Raw genomic sequence first — 9070 nt, 5'->3', positions numbered from 1 at the left:
TACATTTTTTTAAATAATGTGGTGATTATTGACATATTACTGTGTGGTACTTAGCCATCACCACGGTCTAATTGTAGGACGTTTTCATTTCTCCTAGAGGAAACCTGTGCCCATTTGCAGCCACTTCTGTCTAATGCAACACCTAGTTCCGTGCAGTCAAGAAATTTTTTCGTGTCACCTTCAGGAATGGCTTTGCCGCCTGGTGTGTTGGTATTAAGCAGATTTGTGAGTTTCAGAGCAATTCTTCTAAAGTGTTCTTGTTGGCCTAATTCAGTCTAAAGGCAGTGAATCGCATGCCCCCACCCTGCTGCCAGCCCACCTTTGGACAGCAGGGGTGAAGTAGAGCTGCTTGCAGGGAGAGTAGCCTCCTTCAGACCTTTTTCTTTTTTTAGTATAGGTAGCATTTTTTAAAAACATAAACTTTATTTTGTAGAGCAGTTTGAGGTTCAGAACAAAACTGAGCAGAAGGTACAGGGAGATCCCCTGTCGCCCGCGCCCCCACACACCACGGCTTCCCCCACATCGACATCCCCCCAGCAGTGGCACATTTGTGATAGTGGATGAGCCCACACTGACACGTCTTCGTCACCCAAAGTCCACAGTTTACATCGGGGTCCACGCTTGGTGCTGTCTGTTTATCCACCATTATCGTATCAAAACCAGTATTTCCATTGCCCTAAAAGTCCTCTGCGCTCCATCTGTATCATTCTTCCCTCCCTCCTCAACCCCTGGCAACCACCGATTTTTTTTTCAGCTTTAGTGAAGTATAATTGACAAATAAAATTGTAATATATTTGAAAAAATAAATAAAATGTAGCACTTCCTCTAATTCCAAATGTAAGCAAAACAAAATGAAAACAAAATCCAGTACTTTATATTAGCAGTTTCTGTGACTTTCTTACAATGTGGAAAACTGTTATTTTCATATCATATGAAAGTTGTTTCAGTTTTGTTAGGAGAGAATTTACATTCATCACTACTTCAAAGACATGAAGCTTCTAGAACTGCCACTAGATCTTTTCATTTAACTCAATAAAAAAGACATATTACTGGGGTGCCTGGGTGGCTCAGTGGGTTAAGCGTCTGCCTTTGGCTCAGGTCATGATCCCAGGGTCCTGGGATCGAGTCCCACGTCGGGCTCCCTGCTCGGCAGGAAGCCTGCTTCTCCCTCTCCCTCTGCTGTTCCGCCTGCTTGTGCTCTCTCTCTCTGTCAAATAAATAAATAAAGTCTTTTTTAAAAAAAGAAATATTACTAAGGCACACATGTATTTTCAAAATGTTTTGATAGCTTGTCTAATACAATGGGTTACCTTACTAGCTTCATTTATTTTTATTTTTTGCACTTAAAGACCTTATTCCGAGGAGTATAAAGGCTACACCAGACTTCCAAAGTGATCTCTAGCATAAAAAATTAAGAACCCCTGTTTTGAACAGAGTTTCTGAATCTGGATCACACACCACTGACAAGCTGCTTATCGTTGCTTTAACAGAAGCCTCATGAGGATTTAGTTTGGCCAGTGCTGTGGGCTGATTCCCCAAAGTGCACATCCATCCAGGCACTTTCCAATCTCAGAGCCATCTCTGTCCCCCTCCCCAGACATTGCCAGGGCTGGTCCTCAGTTCTGGTTTGCATGACCTCTTTTTCACCCGCCTTCTACTCCTATGATGAGCATGATGGGGGTGTGATGAGTGGAGTCTCAACCGCTCCCATATTTTTCAGCAGAAAGCGGGGCTGGATAGCAACCAGCCCCTCCAACCTGCATGGGGTCCAACTCCAGATGAGCATTTCAGGCTCTCTTTTCCTCCAGGGCGCCCAAGCCTCGCTAGCTGGAGGGAGAGAAGTGAATGAAGCAAATTTCTCTGGAGGCCAGGATGGCTCCATTCTACTTCCAAAACAAGAGCGGTGTTGGGGGGGGGGGTAGCCCAATCCCCAGAAGACAGGTATTTTTGACCATCACCACTGGTAGGGAGGTGCTATGGGCATCTAGTATCTAGAGGCCAGTGATGCTGCTAAACATCCTACAGTGCACAGCACATTCCCTCACAAAGGATTATCCAGCCCCAAGTCAATAGTGCTGAGGTTGAATCAGGAGTTATTGGACCGTATGACTGGTCCAGGGGTGCGGAAATTCACCATGTTATCATAGTTCGAGCTCCCTTTCTTGGTCCCTAGGCTGTCTCCCCACCCCCAGATGATAAGTGGCTGCTGTAGCCACGTACCTCACCTTGACACCTCAGAGCATCCGAAGGGAGAAGACATCTTCGTGCCCGCATTTGTACCCGAGTCCCGATATTCTCTCTCGCTGGATCAGAGCCACGCGCCTCCTTGAACACACTGCTGCAGCTCGAGGCGTGGAGTGCTCTGACTGGCTCAGCCTTGGTCACATGTTCCCACAAGAGCCAGGGGTGGACTCTATTTACCCACCACCACGTGGAAATAGGAGCTGTGAGCTCCGGAGAGGGCAGGGCAGGGAAGGGGGAGCAACAGATGCTGGAATGATTATCAACAAATATCCACGGCTCTACTCTTCCTAATTACTCTCTTGCTTTCTGGCCATTTAACATGTGGTCTGCTACCTTTTCGAGGAACCACTCGGAGCTGTTCAGCTATGGTCCATGTCTTGTTCATGTAGATTAGCTCATACATGATTAGTAAATTGGGGAATTTGTCTGTACTAAGTGCCACTTGGTTGCGTTCAGTCTTCTCCAGCACTTGAACGTTTTGAAATGATCTGGAGGAAGCTTTCTCATAATTAAAGAGAGAGCTTTAGCAATATATGAGGATCTTAAGAAGAAGCTGAAAAGCCCATGCAGATGCTTTCCTTTAGGGCAAGTGGAAGTGGGGTTTGATGACTTCAGCTATGTTAAGCCGTCGGGATGGGCTGCAAGTGTAGGTGAAGAGGCTGCTTGGATTGGAGCCGCATGCTGTTTCCTTCTGTCACTCACTGACCCCACCTCCTGCCACTCTTCCCTTCTCCTGTGCGGCCCCTTGCCCAGCCCAGGGCTCTGCTCATCTCGGGGCCTTTGCACCTGCTGTTCCTGTTCCTGCTTCCCCTGGATGTCTACCTGGCTTGCCTCCTCAGGTCCTCTAGGTTCTTGCTCAAATGCTTCTCTCTCCTTAAGGCTTTCCCTAATCATCCTATTTAAAATTGTAAGCCCACCATGGACATTGCCTGTCTCCCTTTTCCGTATAATTGTTCTCTATTGCTCTTAACCAACTGAGCCACCCAGGCGCGCTGTTCTCTATTGCTCTTAACGCTATATAACAAGTCACATATTTCTACTTATTTAATTAATCTATTGTCTGTCCCTCTCCCCCCCGCAACTGTAACAGGTGTAAAGTCAGATATTTTTGTCTGTTTTGTTCACTGCCAGATCCCCAGGTCCTAGAACAGGTCCGGCACAGAGTTAAGCTAATAAAATCTTCATGGAATGACCCAATGAAAAAAGAGTAGTTTGCTTATCCAGAAGCTTCATCTCCCAGAGATGGAGATTAGTCTGATAAGCAGCTCTCCTCTTGGGATTCTGGGCTAATCCATTGCTTTTCTGTAACAGCCCCATAGCTGGTCTTAAGGGTTCACTTGTTTCAAGTTAGCACACTCCTTGCTTGATGACTTAAGGTCCTTGATCTGTAACAGAACTAATTTACTTTCTTTGTGATTTGTGGACCACTGGCCTTGCGGAGTAAAGGACCAGAACCTTCCCAGGCCAGAGAGGCCAGCAGGTCTGTTTAAGCCACCTCGGCTTTCTGATTAGCCCAGCAATCTTCCAGCAAAATGTTTTTCATGTTTCAGGTCACACAAATGACTTTACTGACCTCCTTTTGCCTATTTGTAGACCTCGTCCTGCTTTGCAGAAAGATCAGAGCACTCTTGCACAACCCCTGGTACCGAGACCCAGACCTTCAACCTCCGAGCACCAGGGTAACTCTGGAGTTAGCGTCATCAGGTCAACATGGAATCAAGAAATGTCACGGACCTCTGTACTCCCTTAACTGATTAACCCCCTTTAAAATTTTCTGGGCCAGGCAGAAACCTCTGAGTTGGCTTCTGGATAGGGGACGGCCTCCTCCCCAGGTGGCCGGCCTCCTGAACAAAGCTTAGATTCCTTTCTAATCAAAACTTGTCTTTTGAGTATTGCCCTTTCCTGCCACGGGCAGCGAACTTGGGTTTCAGTAACATTTCCGCACAACTGGTCATAGTGTATCCCCTCAGGTAGTCACCGGGTCTTCTTTTGTTCTTTTTCAGAAGCATTTGACTTGCACATAATTTTCTGTATCTCCCTCTCCCTCCTTAGGTAGAGAAAAATACATTATGTTAGGGATTGGCATCAGATTATTAGAAAAAAAGACACCTGCATAAATTACAGAAAAATATAAATCCATATAGGTAGCTAAATACTGACTAGAGGAAGTCGATGATCTTTACCTCCACGGCAGGGATGGAAACTCCCTCACCCTCTGTCCACCAGAGGCGGACAACCTGTAGCTACTTTATTTTGCCTGTACCTCTCCTCCTTTCCTCCTGTTCCTCCACGTGCTGGGGGATGCTGGGAAAATGCACTTACACCTAATCTCGTAGCTTCAGGCCTCCACACACGTGAAAATATTCTTTGTAAGTGAAGAGGGTAGTCACTCAGATTTTGCCTTTCCCTCCCTCTGGTTCTGCCAAGGTAGTATCTGGGTAGAGAAGGGAGAGGGGTGGCTTTATCCAGGGGCGATATTCAAAATATTTCACAATTGAAATGGCACAGGCACAGACCAATCAGAATGGCCGCTGACGGCCCGTCATCAGCCCAGCCCTTGTGATGCAGACTGCGGCTCTCCGCCCGGAAGGTGACCTTGGGGTGGGGAGGTGAACGCGAGGGCTGTTTGGATTGGAGCAGTGTCCCTGGCACCTCTGGTCTCAACAGTATTTCTCATCAGCCTGCTTGCTGCTCGCCCTGCTGGCATTTGCAGACCCGGTTGGCGGCTGGGTGGGTCGGTCTCTCCTGACTTGATCAGGCCCTGGAAGCCCTCCCTGGCTGGCTCGACCTCACCCCAGCCCCTTGCTGGCACTGAGGGCACTTCTCAGACTCCACCACTTGCCCCATGGCCTGGACGGCTGGTCCAGTAGCAGAGGCTGCCGGTCGTCTCGCCATCACAGCATTTCTGGTTCTTTTTTTTTTTTTTTTTTTAAGATTTTTTTTTTTTTTTTTACAAAGAGACACACAGAGAGAGAGGGAACACAAGCAAGGGGAGTGGGAGAGGGAGAAGCAGGCTTCCCAGTGAGCAGGGAGCCCAATGCAGGGCTCGATGAGGGGCTCGATCCCAGGACCCCGGGATCATGACCTGAGCAGAAGGCAGACGCTTAACGACTGAGCCACCCAGGCGCCCCGCATTTCTGGTTCTTAATTCAGTTGCTTTGTGAGTCCCATCTTGAGCATAGATGGAAGCTTCTGGGTCCCATCCACATCTCATGGGGACTGAGAATCGCTCAGAAAATGTTCTTCACTTTTTCAGCGTTCTTCTCTGTTCTTTTGAAACTTCAATCTATATACAATTGCTTGGAGACTTTGTTAAAATGCAGGTTCTGATTCAGTAGGTCCCAGGTGGGACCTCAGGTTCTGCATTTTTAAAAGCTCCTAGCTGATGTCAAAGCTGCAAGTTCTTGGATCATATCCTTTTCCCAGGTGACATTTGCGTCCCCATACCCTATAGGCTAACAGGATTCAGAGAGAGGGAAATTGATTTATGGATAAGCAAGATATTTTGAAAATAAACCCATTACATACGGCAACAGGCAACTTCCTGGGAGTGCTGTGGGTTTATCTTCCAAAAGTCAGCTATGACCCTTTACTCTTCCTGTTACGAACGTTAAAGCCTCAGCTTTCGAGGCTCCCTTGCAGCAAGTATACCTACACCAGCAAGTTTCACATAATGAAATGCAGCCAGAAGCACCTGAGGAGAACTTCCCTTCCCAAATAAAAAGCCAAGACTCACCAGAAAGAAAACTTTTTTGCCTCTTCCTATTGGAGCATGGCTTTGGGACCCGAAGGTATAGAGCCCGTCTGTGACTCTGAGGAAACAGGCATGAAGATAAGGACCCATAGCTAGGGTTGCCTGATAAAATATAGGGTGTCTAGTGAAATTTAAATTTCAGATAAACAACAAATAATTTTTTTTAGTCTAAGTGTTGCAGTTACCTCTCCTGTAATGGTCAGGCCCAGAAATGGGTGGAACCCCCATCCCAAATTGGGTTCAGATGTAGAGACCGTTGATACCATACACATACCAAGAAGGTATGAAAGGTTTATAACTCACATAGTGAGGGTTGCTGGGGACATCTGCTGGGACATCCCCAACAGACCCAAAACTAGCTTGAGAGAGCAGAATGGGGCAACTCCCTTGGAGTTTCAGGGTGTTGGGGGTGGGGCTGAGCTGAAGGGCTTGGCGGTGCGCAGTTTGAACTTGCAGCTGGTACCAAGGGAAGGAGCAGTCAGCCTGTCTTATCAGCTGGCTCAGATGTGGGCGGGAAATAAAGGAAAGGGGAGGAAGGGGGCTTGAAAGCTGTCAGCAAACATCAAAAATGAAGTCAGACTATTCCAGTAAGTATTTCCACATATTTCATGCGACATATTTATACTAAATATTTATTTGTCATTTGTCTGAAATTCAAATTTAACGGCTTGCCTTGCATTTTTGTTGTTGTTGTTAAATCTGGAAACCCTATCTAGGGAGCAGAAAGAAAAGCCTGGGTCCCTTCTAGGGTTATGGAGCCACCGCTCCAACTCTGAACTGCCCACTTCCAGACTTCTTGTTATATGATACAAATGAACCCCTATTTCTTTAAGCCAATATTAGTCCAATGTTCAATTACCTGAAACCAAGCCCATTCCTAAATGATACATCTCTGCTGACTCTTTTGTTGGCAACTATTGTACTATGTACTTCTACTTAGGTACAGATTATCTACCTTATTACAGAGATTGTTGAAGTCTGCCTAAGACATTGAAAACAACCATAGAATATGTGTGTATTTCAGCACTTCTTAAAAAAACAACGCTGAAATTGGGACATGACTTATAATAGGTGGCATCTTAGATTTAGATCTAAATGGTTCTCAGCCCTGGCTGCTTATTAAAACCATCTGGGGAGCTTTTTACAAATACTGCTGCCTGTGTCCACCCCCAGAAGTTTTATTTAATTGGTCTGAGGTTGGGCTCAGGCATGGTAATTTTTAAAAGCCTCCTCAGTGTAAGTAATTATGCAGGCCAGGGCCAAAAATCATTGCACTGGATAAAATACTTTATGTATGTATAGATATGTTTACTCTGAGTCAAACCTCCTTACGAAGTTTTGTAAAAGGCGGAACAATGAGAGAAACATGTCCCATCCACGCCTGATGATGAACAGCTATTTTTAACAGGCTGTCCCCTCGCTAACTCGACACCTATAGGCTTTAGCTAACCTGCCCGCCCTTTCCCTGGGTCAGCTGCAGGATGGCTATGCAATCAAGGCTAAGGAGAGTGAAGGAAACGCAGTGCCTTTTTACAAAGAGCCAAAAGCCCAGCGGTGGGGAGCTTGCAGCATCTCCCCACTTGATGTCAATACTGTCAGGTCTCTGGAGCAGAGAAATGGGTGGGGTTCTCCTCTGTATCTCTCATCGGGGGAGCCACACAACACGCAGAAGTCCATGAAACCCGAGGAAAGAGCCAGAGGTTCATATATTTTAGGAAGGAGTTGGTTGGTTTTTGTGGCGTCTGCTAGTTGACTGGGGGAGAAATGAAAGTCAGCTGAGTTTACTTCGGACTTGGAAGTCAGCCTCCCTTCTTCGCCGGCTTGGGAACGGAATTGAACGTGTTTCTGTGTGGCTATAGATATGAGCGCTCGTCCTTGATGTCTCTTGATTCTGGAGTTAGGGCCTTTCAGAGCCACTGGGCCCACAAATGTGTTTGCTGGAAGTGGGCTGACCTTTATTCTGCTGGCCTGGAAATTATTCCCATGCTGTGGAAGTAGATCAGGTGCCACCCCGGCTAGTCTGTACTATGCGGCACAGCAAATAAGGAACACTTGATCTTGTTTGACCAGTTCCTCCATGCTTTTTATTTTTCCTTTGGCTGCAGGCTAATCTTCAATCAGCAGGCACCTCCCCGTAAGTGGACCTGCTCTGTGTAACTCCAACCACCCTGAGTTCCTTAACTCTGTCTGATTCTAAACCGGTTTGGTTCCCATAGTAAGATGACAGCATGGTGCTGTTGATGGTGGTTCTTCTTTCTGCCCACGTAAGCTTGATCTGGCAGCTTCCCTTTGCTGCACGTCTAGCTCAGTGCTTGCTGAGAAGATTGAATCGCTGCATTACAAAGTCTAAAAGCAGACTCCAAACTGGTAGAAAGACTTGTCCTCTTTTTCTGTGCATGCAAGACTACTCAGAAGGAATTAAGTTCAAGTAAGATAACAGGGGTAAATAAAACCTAATTCTACAGATAGGAATTTTTCTGTTTCCTCAAGCCTTGCCCATTATAACCCAGCTTTATAGTTCCATGAGTTAAGGAGAAGAGAGAGCTCTTTTATGCAAATGTATTTTATTTAAAACTTTTCTAGTAGTATGATGAGATGTTGATGGTGAAAACAAAGACCAAAGCTAATTGAGAGACAGGGAGACCTCCCGAGTCAGAGGGCGATTTTGTGCATTCCTGGTCTATGAAACGATCTGTTTTATTGGCCTTCGATGTCCTTGAGTGTACTGTCTGGAGCATTTGTTAGGTACAATGAATTCAAGGTGTAGCCCCATGTCATTACCCAGGATCGATTTTAGAGAAGACCCAGAGGCTTTCTCCATAGAGACTACGGCTCTGGGTTGGCTTTCTATGGTCCGTGAGTCCCTGGAGAAGGTATTTGAAAAACAGTTCACTAGCTTTCCATCCAGACCCAGTGGATGCTGTTTACTGGCAGTCAGGATTTACTGGCTGGATCACAGAAGCAGGAAATGGGAGCGAATTCTGGGGACATGCACTCAGACATGGCTTCTTTATCTCTACTGCCAGCCCTGTCCATTGCTGGGGCCTACACATGGCTGGAGGGGAGGGAGGT

General features: G+C 46.4%; 1 long non-coding RNA gene across 1 annotated transcript; it reads right to left on the bottom strand.

Moving 5' to 3' along the window:
- Window positions 1-748: 748 nt before the first annotated feature.
- On the bottom strand, window positions 749-4666 carry LOC141372455 (uncharacterized). Its single transcript, XR_012377711.1, has 3 exons — window positions 4567-4666; window positions 3814-4291; window positions 749-1205 (listed from the first exon to the last, which is right to left on the bottom strand). It is a non-coding gene; the product is annotated as an uncharacterized lncRNA (long non-coding RNA).
- Between the last annotated feature and the right edge of the window lie 4404 nt (window positions 4667-9070).

Source organism: Callorhinus ursinus, unplaced genomic scaffold (assembly GCF_003265705.2).
Source record: "Callorhinus ursinus isolate GAN/ISIS: 27379988/994484 unplaced genomic scaffold, GSC_fseal_2.0 scaffold4, whole genome shotgun sequence".
NCBI classification, from domain to species: domain Eukaryota; kingdom Metazoa; phylum Chordata; class Mammalia; order Carnivora; family Otariidae; genus Callorhinus; species Callorhinus ursinus.
This window is presented reverse-complemented; position numbering and strand designations above follow the sequence as displayed.